A 15,133-nucleotide genomic window follows, 5' to 3' on the forward strand; every position below is an offset into this window, starting at 1 on the left:
AGGGGGGGGCATAGCAAAAATCGATATGGGCCTCCTATAATGACATCTTAATCCCACCCCCCCTTACCTTCCATGTCCTAATGGAATGTGACCAACCAAAATGGGGCCCCCTCTTGGGACCACATAGTCTGCAACTATGGCACAAACATCCGAGTATGTGGCTGTTTGAGCTGTGTATGTAAACTTGGCTTTACACATTCCCCAGACAGCAGGCTGCTGTATTCTGGGGCCCCACATCGGGGATTAATTTTGTCCATGTAACTGTATAATAAAAGATAATAGGATTCTTTATCTGGTCCTCCAGGTGATTTTTTTATTTTGTTGCTATTCCTCATGGGTCACTCATCTCCCTTTATTGAATGATGGCCACCATACTCCCAATTACGTCTACCAATGGTGTCGAAATGTTGGCAGAAGGCTTGGTTGACCCTTCACATTCGAGTAAAACAATAGAAAATGCCCAAAAACAGTAGTGTGATAGCCCCAACATCCGTGATAGTCCCTCCCATTTACAACACTAGTGTCTTCCTGTACAGCAGAGAAGCCCATTCCCCCGGACACCAGGGCCCAAGTTTGATTGTGAATATTTTGGCCCTAGGAGACAACAGTAGAGGAGATGTGGGAGCTCATTCTTATTTGTGAAGGTTCTTACGTCTTTGATGTCCGAATTTACATAACATTCAACATATCAGCACAATGGCCGAGGAGCCGATACCGTGTTAGTGTCTCTATATTCACCGCACGGTATTGTTCTTCTTATACACAACAATGGCCCAGGAGTGTGCAGAGAAGTGTGCATATTGTATACATGCCTGTTATATACACAGGGGGACCATGTTTGGTAAACAGAAGGTTGTGAGGTGAGCGTTGTGGATTCTCCCCCCTACAAACCACAGACAAAGCCAGAAGGGAAATGTATTGTATCCCCACAGAAGATTCTAATGGGGGCGCTAATGAGATGATAATTTAGTTGTAGCTACTACCAAAGTAGATGTCAATCCCACCATATGAAGACTGTAGGAGGTCATCAGAAATCTGAGGAAACCTGAGTAGTCAAGAAAATTACTTTTTGCGACATGTTGGTGTTTGGTAGAATCTGTACATGAAATTGTTCCATAGACTAAAAAGCTTAAACCACAATAATTTATGTAGACCAAGTCTAACTAGACATTTGCTATAGAAAAACTAGACCAAAAATTGTGGAAACTAGTGAAAAATTGTGCCGGCTGCACCGCTACTACACAGGGTCCCCACCAGCATACTCTTACAGCACCAACTACAAGTGTACAGTGACCCCCCGAGCTGCGATGGCCCCGACACACGATAATTTCAGCATACGATGGCCTCTCAGAGGCCATCGCATGTTGAAGGCAGCATCAATATACAATGCTTTTGTATGTCGGGGCCATCGCATAAATGGCTATCCGGCAGCTCAGACTGCTTCAGCTGCCGCCGGATAGCCATTTACAGTGCCCTGTGTGGTCCGGTGATGGTCACTCACCTGTCCCCGATGTTCCGGACCGTCCTCTTCGGGCTCCACTGCATCACTGGCGCTCTCCTTCATTGTCATCACGTCGCCGCGCACGCCGTCCCGTCATCCAATAGGAGTGGCGTGCGCAGCGACGTGATGACGATCCCAGCCAGCAGAGACGGTCCGGAGCGGCGGGGACACCATGGGGACGCGGCGACAGCGATGGAGGGTGACATCCAGGGCAGCGATGACGGTCCAGAGCGGCGGGGACCGGTGAGTATAACTTCCTATACTTTACATTGCACGGATCCCTCAACATACCATGGTTTAAACTAACGATGGTTCATTTGGAACGAATTACCATCGTAGTTGAGGGATCACTGTACTGCCAAATTGGACCTGAGGAAGGCACTTTGTAAGTGCTGAAACATGTTGTCCGTACTGTCTAATAAAATATTTATTGTCCTGTGCCGGCCTGAGTCCGTCTTACTTTGAACACCCCTGAGCAGCGCCTCCAAGACCGCCTTTTCCTACTAATTCTCATATTTCTATGCTGGTCCCCCATTGGGAGTCCAGAATCGGTTCGAGTGCAGCAGCTCTATTTCCACACACTCAAGTGTACCCAAACCACTACGACCCCCAACAGCTGTGGATCAAAAACGTCATCATCTTATAGGTGAGTATATCATTCAGGTGCGGTGGAGGGATCACACCGAGTCGATATTCGCTACAAGGAAGCGCCCCCTGTCTCTTTATCTATCTCTCCCAACTATTATCATTATGTCACACCGCTATCATTCAGTCTCCTCTCTATGGGGGACATTTATGAAAGCATTTACCCATTTTTTCTTTCATATAAGTGTCTCATAAAAGTCGCAACTGCTCCTACGCAATTTTCTGTGCGACAAACATCCCTAAGAGCGAGAAAAGCAAGAAAATTGATTTTTGCTTATCTAAGCAAGTTTTACAAATTAACTTGCAGTAGTGAGAGATTTATCAAATGGGACTGTTGCTAAAAAGTCGCTATAGTGCAAAACTTAAATTTACTCCAGCACATTCCTGGCTTACTAAATGTCTTACATCCTCTAAAATGAATTGTCCTCTTATCCTAACCCCTTAAGGACGCAGGGTTTTTCCGTTTTTGCATTTTCATTTTTTCCTCATCACCTTCTAAAAATCATAACGCTTTCAATTTTGCACATAAAGTTCCATATTATGACTTATTTTTTTGTACCACTAAATCTACTTTGCAGTGACATCAGTCATTTTACCAAAAAATCCACGGCGAAACGGAAAAAAAATTCATTGTGCGACAAAATTGAAGAAAAATTGTAAATTTTATAAATTTTGGGGGCTTCCGTTTCTACACAGTAAATTTTTCGGTAAAAATTACACCTTATCATTATTCTGTAGGTCCATACGGTTAAAATGATCCCCTACTTATATAGGTTTGATTTTGTCGCACTTCTGAAAAAAATTATAACTACATGCTGGAAAACTTATACTGAAAAAAATCTCATCTTCTGACCCTTATAACTTTTTTTATTTTTCCGCGTAAGGGCGGCATGAGGGCTCATTTTTTGCGCCGTAATCGTAAGTTTTTATTGGTATCCTTTTTGTGTTGATCGGACTTTTTGATCACTTTTTTTTTCCATTTTTTTCATGATATAAAAAGTGACCAAAAAACGCTATTTTGGACTTGGAATTTTTTTGCGCATACACCATTGACCGTGTGGTTTAATTAATAATATATTTTTATAATTTGGACATTTCCGCATGCAGCGATACCACATATTTTTATTTTTATTTACACTGTTTTTTATGGGAAAAGGGGGGGTGATTCAAACTTTTATTAGGGAAGGGGTTAAATTACCTTTATTAACTTTTTTTTTTTTTTGCAGTGTTATAGCTCCCATAGGGGGCTATAACACTGCACACACTGACCTTTTACACTGATCGCAGCAAAGCCATAGCTTTGGATTGATCAGTGTTATAGGCGGTCGATTGCTGAAGCCTGTATCTCAGGCTTGGAGCAATCAATCGTTGATCGGACGTGACAGAGCAAGGTAAGGGGACCTTCACTCGTGTCCTAGCAGATCGTGACATTGCGATTTTATCGCGATGGTCCCGATCAGCCCGACTGAGCTGCCGGGAAGCTTTCACTTTCAATTTAGACGCGGCGATCAACTTTTTCCGCCACGTCTAAAGGGTTAATAGCGCGCGGCACAACGATCGGTGCTGCACGCTTTTAGCCCAGAGTGCTGGCTATCATTAGCTGCCGGGATCGAGCCGGTATGAAGCGGGGTCATGGCGTGACCCCGTTTTATATACCGGGATCGGGCGTAGGGCGTACAGGTACGCCCTGCTTCCTTAAGAGGTTAATGGCATTCTTTGTTTTTTTTTTTGTAAAGTGTGATAACTGCATTTTACATATTATTTTTTTTGCTTACTTTTGGGAACTGTCTGCGATTTTTTTATTTTTTTTGTCTTTTTACACTGATTGCCATAATCAACCTCTTCTACTCCAGCTAATTCCAATGTTGACTTGTCAAAACGTCATTTAACCCCTTAAGGACTCAGGGTTTTTGGGTTTTTGCACTTTCGTTTTTTCCTCCTTACCTTTTAAAAATCATAACCCTTTCAATTTTCCACCAAAAAATCCATATTATGGCTTATTTTTTGCATCGCCAATTCTACTTTGCAGTGACATTAGTCATTTTACCCAAAAATGCACGGCGAAACGAAAAAAAAATTCATTGTGCGACAAAATCGGAAAAAAAACGCCATTTTGTAACTTTTGGGGGCTTCCGTTTCTACGCAATGCATATTTCGGTAAAAATTACACCTTATCATTATTCTGTAGGTCCATACGGTTAAAATGATCCCCTACTTATATAGGTTTGATTTTGTCGCACTTCTGGAAAAAATCATAACTACATGCAGGAAAATTTATACGTTTAAAAATGTCATCTTCTGACCCCTATAACTTTTTTATTTTTCCATGTACAGGGCGGTATGAGGACTCATTTTTTGCGCCGTGATCTGAAGTTTTTATCGGTATGATTTTGTTTTGATCGGACTTTTTGATCACTTTTTATTCATTTTTTAATGGTATAAAAAGTGACCGAAATACGCTTTTTTGGACTTTGGAATTTTTTTGCGCGTACGCCATTGACCGTGCGGTTTAATTAATTATATATTTTTATAGATCGGACATTTACGCACGTGGCGATACCACATATGTTTATTTTTTATTTTTTTTACACTGTTTTATTTTTTTTATGGGAAAAGGGGGGTGATTCAAACTTTTATTAGGGAAGGGGTTAAATGACCTTTATTAACACTTTTTTTTTACATTTTTTTTGCAGTGTTATAGGTCCCATAGGGACCTATAACACTGCACACACTGATCTTTTACACAGATCACTGACATGTATTAAAACGCCTGTGATCAGTGTTATCGGCGCTTGACTGCTCCTGCCTGGATCTCAGGCACGGAGCAGTCATTCGTCAATCGGACACCGAGGAGGCAGGTAAGGGCCCTCCCGGTGTCCGATCAGCTGTTCGGGACGCCACGATTTCACCGCGGCGGTCCCGAACAGCCCGACTGAGCAGCCGGGTCACTTTCACTTTAGAAGCGGCGGTCAGCTTTGACCGCCGCTTCTAAAGGGTTAATACCGCACAACGCCGCGATCGGCGATGTGTGGTATTAGCCGCGGGTCCCGGCCATTGATGAGCGCCGGGACCAACGCGATATGATGCGGGATCGCGGCGCGATCCCGCTTCATATCGCGGGAGCCGACGCAGGACTTAAATATACATCCTGCGTCGTTAAGGGGTTAAACTTAAAATTTAAAACTGAAAAGAATAATGAAAAAGAAAACACCTATGAGAAAATTTTTATTTAGTTAAAACGCAAAAGAGCTTTGCCAAATTTCACAATACGAGGAAAGCAAACAACACATATGGAATTATATATTGTTTCATTGAATTGCCATTGATAAACGAAACAAACATCTTCTAGACACTCTTTCTATTACACTCGTATTTACTTATGCTTTAACAGGAATCGTACTCTGCTTCTGTCGTTATTAGCAATGCATTGGGACGTAGGACATTCATACATAATTATAATAAATAATTAAATAATAATTAATAGATTAACAAGTGAGGACAGCAAAGAACCACCTCTGTAGCTAACGAGGGAACAGCAGAGCTATCTCCGGCACTTACCTCACAGCTTTTGCTTACGTGGGGGGATTTTCCCACTTTTGTTTACGTGCGACAAATTTATTAAAGGGGTACTCCGGCTCTAAGACATCTTATCCCCTATCCAAAGGATAGGGGATAAGATGCCTGATCGCGGGGGTCCTGCCGCTGGGGACCCCCGTGATCTTACACGCTGCACCCTGTTTATAATCAGTCCCCGAAGCGTGTTTGCTCCGGGTCTGATGACTGGCGATCACGCGGCCGGTGCATTGTGACGTCACGACTCCGCCCCCGTGTGACGTCACGCTCTGCCCGCTCAATGCAAGCCTATGTGAGGGGGGCGTGACAGCTGTCATGCCCCCTCCCATAGGCTTATATTGAGGGGGCGGAGTGTGACGTCACATGGTGGCACGACAGCTGTCACGCCCCCTCCCATAGGCTTTCAATTTTGGGGGGAGTGGAGCGTGACATTACACGGTGGTACGACAGCCGTCACGCCCCCTCCCTTCCCTTTCATTGAGGGGGCAGAGCGTGACATCACACGGGGGCGGAGCCGTGACATCACAATGCTCCGGCCCTGTGATCGCCAGTCATCAGACCCGGAGCGAACATGCTCCGGGGACTGATGGTAACGGGGTACTGCGTGCAAGATCATGGGGGTCCCCAGCAGAGGGACATCCGCGATCAGGCATATTATCCCCTATCCTTTGGGTCGGGGATAAGATGTTTTGGCGTCGGAGTACCCCTTTAAGGCCGTGGACAGAATAAAAAATGTATTGCTCGTAAGCAAAACAGTAGGTGGGAAAAAAATTACTAAAAAATAGACTACTAAAGCAAAGTTTCCTAAATGTCCCCCTATGTTCTCTGTACTTTAGACATTCAGAGATTGGTTGGTGACTGGTTCATCCAAATTCCTTCTCTTCGTAAGAAAACAGCTTGGACGACCCTTCACATCTGAAGAAACAGTAGAAAATGACCAAACAGTAGTAAGAAAGCCCCCAACATCAGTAATAGCCCCTCACACCCTTCATGTGCCATTTACAATACTAGTGTCTACCTATAGGGCAGAGAAGCCCATTCCCCCGGACACCAGGGCCCAAGTTTGATCATGAATAATTTGGCCCTAGGAGACAACAGTAGAGGAGATGCGGGAGCTCATTCTTATTTGGGAAGGTTTTTATGTCTTTGATGTCCGAATTTACATAAAATGTAAGTTAGTGTCTCTATATTCACCACACGGTATTGTTCTTCTTATACACAACAATGGCCCAGGAGTGTGCAGAGAAGTGTGCATATTGTATACATGCCTGTTATATACACAGGGGGGCCATGTTGGGTAAACAGAAGGTTGTGAGGTGAGCGTTGTGGATTCTCCCCCCCTACAAACCAAAGACAAAGCCAAAAGGGAAATGTATTGTATCCTCACAGAAGATCCTAATGGCGGCGCTAATGAGATGATAATTTAGTTGTAGCTACTACCAAAGTAGATGTCAATCCCACCATATGAAGACTGTAGGAGGACATCAGAAATCTGAGGAAACCTGAGTAGTCAAGAAAATTACAGTGGTCCCTCAAGTTACAATATTAATCGGTTCCAGGACCACCATTGTAGGTATAGACCATAGCTCTATGGGAACCTGGTAATTGGTTCTGAAGCCACCAGAATGTCATCCAAAAATAGGAAAAAGTGAGGATTAAAGAAAAATAAGTGGATAACTAATACAGACAAAGCAAATCTTTACATATAAAAGTAATAAAGATCTGCTGGGAGCTGTAATCACTGTATATGTAGAGGACAGGAGCTTCTTCAGGGTCCTGTACAGTACACAATGTCCTAAAAAAAAGTAATGGAGCCGCCCTCACCTGGTGTCCAAAGGAGCAGCTAACCCTGGTACAGGTAAAGAGTACAGAACATGTAATACCTCCCTGTACTGTGGGGGGCGCTACCAGACACCAGTCAGTGCATACACTTCAGTAATACAGGTAAAGAGTACAGAACATGTAATACCTCCCTGTACTGTGGGGGGCGCTACCAGACACCAGTCAGTGCATACACTTCAGTAATACAGGTAAACAGTACAGAACATGGAATACCTCCCTGTACTGTAGGGGGCGCTACCAGACACCAGTCAGTGCATGCACTTCAGTAATACAGGTAAAGAGTACAGAACATGTAATACCCCCCTGTACTGTAGGGGGCGCTACCAGACACCAGTCAGTGCATGTACTTCAGTAATACAGGTAAAGAGTACAAAACATGGAATACCTCCCTGTACTGTAGGGGGCGCTACCAGACACCAGTCAGTACATACACTTCAGTAATACAGGTAAAGAGTAGTACAGGACATGTAGTACCTCCCTGTACTGTAGGGGGCGCTACCAGACACCAGTCAGTGCATGCACTTCAGTAATACAGGTAAACAGTACAGAACATGGAATACCTCCCTGTACTGTAGGGGGCGCTACCAGACACCAGTCAGTGCATACACTTCAGTAATACAGGTAAACAGTACAGAACATGGAATACCTCCCTGTACTGTAGGGGGCGCTACCAGACACCAGTCAGTGCATACACTTCAGTAATACAGGTAAAGAGTAGTACAGGACATGTAATACCTCCCTGTACTGTAGGGGGCACTACCAGACACAAGTCAATGCATACACTTCAGTAATACAGGTAAAGAGTAGTACAGAACATGTAATACCTTCCTGTACTGTAGGAGGAGCTACCAACCAGCCAGTCAGTGCATGTACTTGAGTAATACAGGTGTTTTACCAATAAAATGTCCGTTCTGATTGGTCGGTTCTTCCAGCGATTGACACATTTCTGTACATTGTACACTGTCTGTACATTGTATGTTGAGTCTGGTGTCAAGTTATAATGGTACAGAAAAGAACATTGTATGTCGAAGCTATTGTATGTTGAGGCCATTGTAAGTTGAGGGATCACTGTACTTTTTTCGACATGTTGGTGTTTGGTAGAATCTGTACATGAAATTGTTCCATAGACTAAAAAGCTTAAACCACAATAATTTATGTGTCTGACAAAAGGGGTGTGACGGCACCACTGAGAAGCGTTCCAATTGCACTGAACAGGTGGAGGGCAAAACTCAACCTTAGTAGTGAGTCAGCAGAGGTGCTGGGACGTGATAGAGGGATAGACATAGTGGCCCTCATTTACTAAGAAAATCGGGTTGTAAGTCTATCTTGCTTTCTTACCCGACTGCTTTTTTCCCCTGGTATTTATTATTATGTTGCATCCTGTTTGTCGCACGTGGGTTTTGTTGGTTTTGGTTTCCAACTCCTCTGAGCTGTCGGGAAAAAATCCACAACAATTCAACAAATTTGGGTTGGAAACCTTTATAAATATGTGGGAAAGCTCAGAAATGTCGGGTTACGCCCCTTTTTCGGGTTTGGGAGAATCCACATCGGGTCCGTCGGGAAAAAATGTCGCATCGTGTCGCAGACTGGCGCACGATGTCTGCGACATGGCGCAGACAAAGATGCGACAAAAAAAACAGACAAAAGAGGTCGGGTTTAGAATAGTAAATGAGGGCTAGTATCAAATAAACCATTAAAGCATACAGAAATATCCGGCACTCACCGCTCAGCATCAGACTCAAAGCTCCTTAACCCCTTAAGGACCCAGTCATTTCACACCTTAGGACCCGGCCATTTTTTGCACATCTGACCACTGTCACTTTAAACATTAATACCTCTGGAATGCTTTCAGTTATCATTCTGATTCAGAGACTGTTTTTTCGTGACATATTCTACTTTAACATAGTGGTAAAATTTTGTGGTATCTTGCATCCTTTCTTGGTGAAAAATCCCCAAATTTGATGAAAAATTAGAAAATTTTGCCTTTTTCTAACGTTGAAGCTCTCTGCTTGTAAGGAAAATGGATATTCCAAATAATTTTTTTTTATTCACATATACAATATGTCTACTTTATGTTTGCATCATAAAATTGACGTGTTTTTACTTTTGGAAGACACCAGAGGGCTTCAAAGTTCAGCAGCAATTTTCCAATTTTTCGCAAAATTTCCCAAATCACGTTTTTTCAGGGACCAGTTCAGGTTTGCAGTGGATTTGAAGGGTCTTAATCTTAGAAATACCCCACAAATGACCCCATTATAAAAACTGCACCCCCCAAAGTATCCAAAATGACATTCAGTCAGCATTTTAACCCTTTAGGTGTTTCACAGGAATAGCAGCAAAGTGAAGGAGAAAATTCACAATCTTTATTTTTTACACTCGCATGTTCTTGTAGACCAAATTTTTGAATTTTTACAAGGCGTAAAAGGAGAAAATGGATTGTTATTTTTGTAGCCCAATTTCTCTCGAGTAAGCACACACCTCATATGTCTATGTAAAGTGTTCGGCGGGCGCAGTAAAGGGCTCAGAAGCGAAGGAGCGACAAGGGGATTTTGGAGAGTACGTTTTTCTGAAATGGTTTTTGGGGGGCATGTTGCATTTAGGAAGCCCCTATGGTGCCAGAACAGCAAAAAAAAAACACATGGCATACCATTTTGGAAACTAGACCCCTTGAGGAACGTAACAAGGAATAAAGTAAGCCTTAATACCCCACAGGTGTTTCACGACTTTTGCATGTGTAAAAAAAATATATAATTTTTTTCACTAAAATGTGTGTTTCCCCCCAAATTTCACATTTTTGCAAGGGTTAATAGCAGAAAATATCCCCCAAAATTTGTAACCCCATCTCTTCTGAATATGGAGGTACCCCATAAGTTGACCTGAAGTGCACTACGGGCGAACTACAATGCTCAGAAGAGAAGGAGTCATATTTGGCTTTTTGAGAGCAAATTTTGCTCGGGGGCATGTCGCATTTAGGAAGCCCCTATGGTGCCAGGACAGCAAAATAACCCCCACATGGCATACTATTTTGGAAACGAGACCCCTTGAAGAACGTAACAAGGGGTACAGTGAGCATTTACAACCCACTGGTGTCTTTCAGATCTTTGAAACAGTGGGCTGTACAAAATGTTTTATTTGCACAACCCACTGTTCCAAAGCTCTGTCAGACACCAGTAGGGTGTAAATTCTCACTGCACCCCTCATTCCATGAGGGGTGTAGTTTCCGAAATGGGGTCACATGTGTTTATTTATTTTATTTTTTTTGCGTTTGTCAAAACCGCTGTAACAATCAGCCACTCCTGTGCAAATCACCTCAAATGTACATGGTGCTCCCTTCTGGGCCCTGTTGTGCGCCCCCAGAGGACTTTACGCCCACATATGGGGTATCTCCGTAGTCGAGAGAAATTGCATTACAAATTTTTGGGGGCTTTTTTCCCTTTTACCTCTTGTCAAAATGAAAAGTATGGGGCAACACCAGCATGTTAGTGTAAAAATTTTATTTTTTTACACTAACATGCTGGTGTAGACCCCAACTTCACCTTTTCATAAGGGGTGAAAGGAGAAAAAGCCCCCCAAAATGTGTTTCTCCCGAGAAAGGCGATACCCCATATGTGGCCCTAAACTGTTGCCTTGAAATACGACAGGGCTCCAAAGTGAGAGCGCTATGTGCATTTGAGGCCTGAATTAGGGATTTGCATAGGGGTTGACATAGGGGTATTCTACGCCAGTGATTCCCAAACAGGGTGCCTCCAGCTGTTGCAAAACTCCCAGCATGCCTGGACAGTCAACGGCTGTCCGGCAATACTGGGAGTTGTTGTTTTGCTACAGCTGGAGGCTCCATTTTGGAAACAGTGGCGTACCAGACGTTTTTCATTTTTATTAGGGAGGGGAGGGGGGCTGTGTAGGGGTATGTGTATATGTAGTGTTTTTTACTTTTTATTTTATTTTGTGTTAGTGTAGTGTAGTGTTTTTAGGGTACAGTCACACGGGTGGGGGATTACAGAGAGTTTCCCGCTGCGAGTTTGAGCTGCCGCGCAAAATTTGCTGCATCGCAAACTTGCAGCCTGATAATCACTGTAAGCCCCTGCCCATGTGAATGTACCCTGTACATTCACAGGGGGGGAACCTCCAGCTGTTGCAAAACTACAACTCCCAGCATGCACAGTCTATCAGTGCATGCTGGTAGTTATAGTTTTGCAACAGCTGGAGGCACAAGGTTGGGAAACACTGAGTTAGGAAACAGACAATGTTTCCCAACCAGTGTGCCTCCAGTTGTTGCAAAACCACAACTCCCAAACATTCTCAGGCATGCTGGGAGTAGTAGTTCGGCAACATCTTTAGAGCCAGATGTTGCCGAACTACAACTCCCAGCATGCTTGGAGTTGTAGTTTTGCAACATCTGGAGGACTACAGTTTGCAGACCACTAATACAGTGGTTCACAATCTGTGCCCTTCCAGATGTTGCAAAACTACAACTCCCAGTATGCCAAAACTGTCCAGGCATGCTGGGAGTTGTAGTTCTGCAACATCTGAAGGGCCAGATGTTACGGAACTACAACTCCCAGCATGCCTGGACAGTAAGGGCATGCTGAGGATGTGTAGTTTTGCAACATCTGGAAGGGCACAGTGGTCTCCAAACTGTGGACCTCCAGATGTTGCAAAACTGCAACTCCCAGCATGCCCAGACGCCAAGGGCTGTCTGGGCATGCTGGGAGTTGTAGTATACAGGGTCCCATTACAGCAATGCATGTCGCTTCACGGCGACGTGCATTGCTGTAAAGGGCCCGACCACGGCTGAAGATCCACTCACCTGTCGCCACCGCCGTCTTCATCGCCGGGATCCGGGTCTTCAGGGATGAGGTAAGTACCGGGGCTGGTCCCCAGCACTCCCCCGTCCCCCACCGCATCCTCCGGTCTTCCTCCCGTCCTCTCCGGACTTTCAGGGGCCGGACAGGACGGGAGGAAGTAACCGCCCCCCCCTGCGATTGGTCGGTTAACTAACCCACGGATCGCAGGGGATCGGAGGAGGTGGCAGGCTTGCCACCTCGCTCCTAGGCTCCAGCATGGTCCTGGCTGTCTGTGACATCTGGGATCATGCAAAATTACTGGGCGGTCGGGTCCCAGAGATCCGATCAGCCCGGTATCGCCGCAGATCGCAAGGGTGATTTCCCTAGCGATTTGCGGCGATCGCCGACATGGGGGGCCTACATGGCCCCCCTCGGCGTTTGCCCTGGATCATTTCAGCAGGCATACGCTTCCGATCTCTGCCCGGCGCGCGGCAGGGACCGGAAACCACCAGGGCGTAAGTTTACGCCCTGGGTCCTTAAGTACCAGGGCGCCGGGGCGTAAAATTACGCCCTGGGTCCTGAACAGGGGTACTCCAGTGGCAAACTTTTTTTTTTTTTTTTTTTATCAACTGGTGCCAGAAAGTTAAACAGATTTATAAATTACTTCAATTAAAAAAATCTTATTTCTTCCAGTACTTATTAGCTGCTGAATACTACAGAGGAAATTATTTTCTTTTTGGAACACAGAGCTCTCTGCTGACATCACGAGCACAGTGCTCTCTGCTGACACCTCTGTCCATGTCAGGAACTGTCCAGAGCAGCATATGTTTTCTATGGGGATTTTCTCCTACTCTGGACAGTTCTTAAAATGGACAGAGATGTCAGCAGAGAGCACTTCACCAGTTGATTTAAAAAAAAAAAAAGGAGTACCCCTTTAACCTCTTAGCGCAAATGGAGGTTTATTAACGTCCATATGCGCATCCCCAAATATACTGTGCGCTCAGGAGGTGAGCGCGCATCATACCCAGTGGGTCCCAGTTGCTATAAGCTGAACATCACTGATTGGGCTGTGTCCGGCATTAACTCTTTAGACGCGGCGATCAAAGTTGATCGCCACATCTTAAAGTGAAAGTAAAAGCATTCTGGCTGCTCAGTCGGGCTGATCGGGACCATCGCGATGTCCAGATCAGCTAGGACGCAGCAGGAGGGTGGCTTACCAGCCTCCTGCCTGTCCGATCGGTGATTGATTACTCCAAGCCTGAAATCCAGGCTTGAACAATCAACCTCCAATAACATTGATCCATGCAAAGCTATGGCTTTGCAGTGATCAGTGTAAAAGATCAGTGTGTGCACGGTCAATGGCGTACGCGCAAAAAAATTCCAAACTCCAAAATAGCGTATTTTTGGTCACTTTTTATACCATAAAAAAATTAATAAAAAGTGATCAAAAAGTCCGATCAAAACAAACATGGTACTGATAAAAACTTCAGATCACAGTGCAAAAAATGAGCCCTCATACCGGCCCGAACATGGAAAAATTAAAAAGTTATAGGGGTCAGAAGATGACAGTTTTAAACATATACATTTTCCTGCATGTAGTTATGATTTTTTCCAGAAGTCCGACAAAATCAAACCTATATAAGTAGGGGATCATTTTAACCGTATGGACCTACAGAATAATGATAAGGTGTCATTTTTACCGAAATATGTTTTTTTTTCAATTTTGTCGCACAATGATAGTTTTTCAGTTTTTCCATAGATTTTTGGGTAAAATGACTGACGTCATTACAAAGTAGAATTGGTGGCACAAAAAATAAGCCCTCATATGGATTTTTAGGTGCAAAATTGTTATGATTTTTTAAAAGTAAAGAGGAAAAAAACGAAAGTGCAAAAACGGAAAAACCCTGAGTCATGAAGGGGTATGCTACAGAATTTTCTCTGTAGCATAAAGCTGCTAAAAAGTACAGGAAGGGTAAAGATTTTTTTTTATAGAAGTCATTTACTTTCTGGCACCAGTTGTTTAAAAAAAAAAAAAAGTTTTCCACTGGAGTACTGTTTCCACAGTCCATGCTGTGGTGTCTGTTCTGTCTGTGGACCACCGTCCGATCCTTCAGGGTCTCTAATGCATAAATCGAGTGGATATTGGTCAAAATTTGATGGTTTTAAAGTCATGTGCACCTCCGTCACTCAAAAATTAGGCAGTAACCCTGAATCATAGGTCAGACTGGCCAAGGTTCTACCATAGAAACAGACCACGAGGTGAAGGAGAAAACCCTCTATGACAGTCACTTGGGGGCCATCACTTATTGTTTGGGACAATTAGATTGGGAAAGAATTGTAGAAGAGATTATTGGTGCAATCTGTGTGTACATTGACAACATCAACAGACAATGTACCGAAAAGTGGCTTCACACATTATGTGTACAGTGACCCCTCGACCTACGATCATTTCAACATACCATGGCCTCTCAGTATGTCGGGGCCATCGCTTAAACGGCTATCCGGCAGCGCAGACTGCTTCAGCATCCACCGGATAGCCGTTTACGGTGCCCCGTGTGGTCCGCTGATAATCACTCACCTGTCCTTTGGGTTCCGGCGCGTCCTCTTCGGGATCCCCTGCATCGTTGGCGCTCTCCATCGTCGTCATCACGTCGCTGCGCACGCCGTCCCGTCATCCAATAGGAGCGGCGTGCGTCGCGACGTGATGGCGGCGACGGAGAGCGAGGATGCCGGGGAAGCAGAGGCCTTGCTGGAGCGTCGGGGACACCTCGATGGACGGCGACATCCC

This window comes from Hyla sarda, chromosome 4 (genome assembly GCF_029499605.1).
Source record: "Hyla sarda isolate aHylSar1 chromosome 4, aHylSar1.hap1, whole genome shotgun sequence".
Taxonomy (NCBI): Eukaryota; Metazoa; Chordata; class Amphibia; order Anura; family Hylidae; genus Hyla; species Hyla sarda.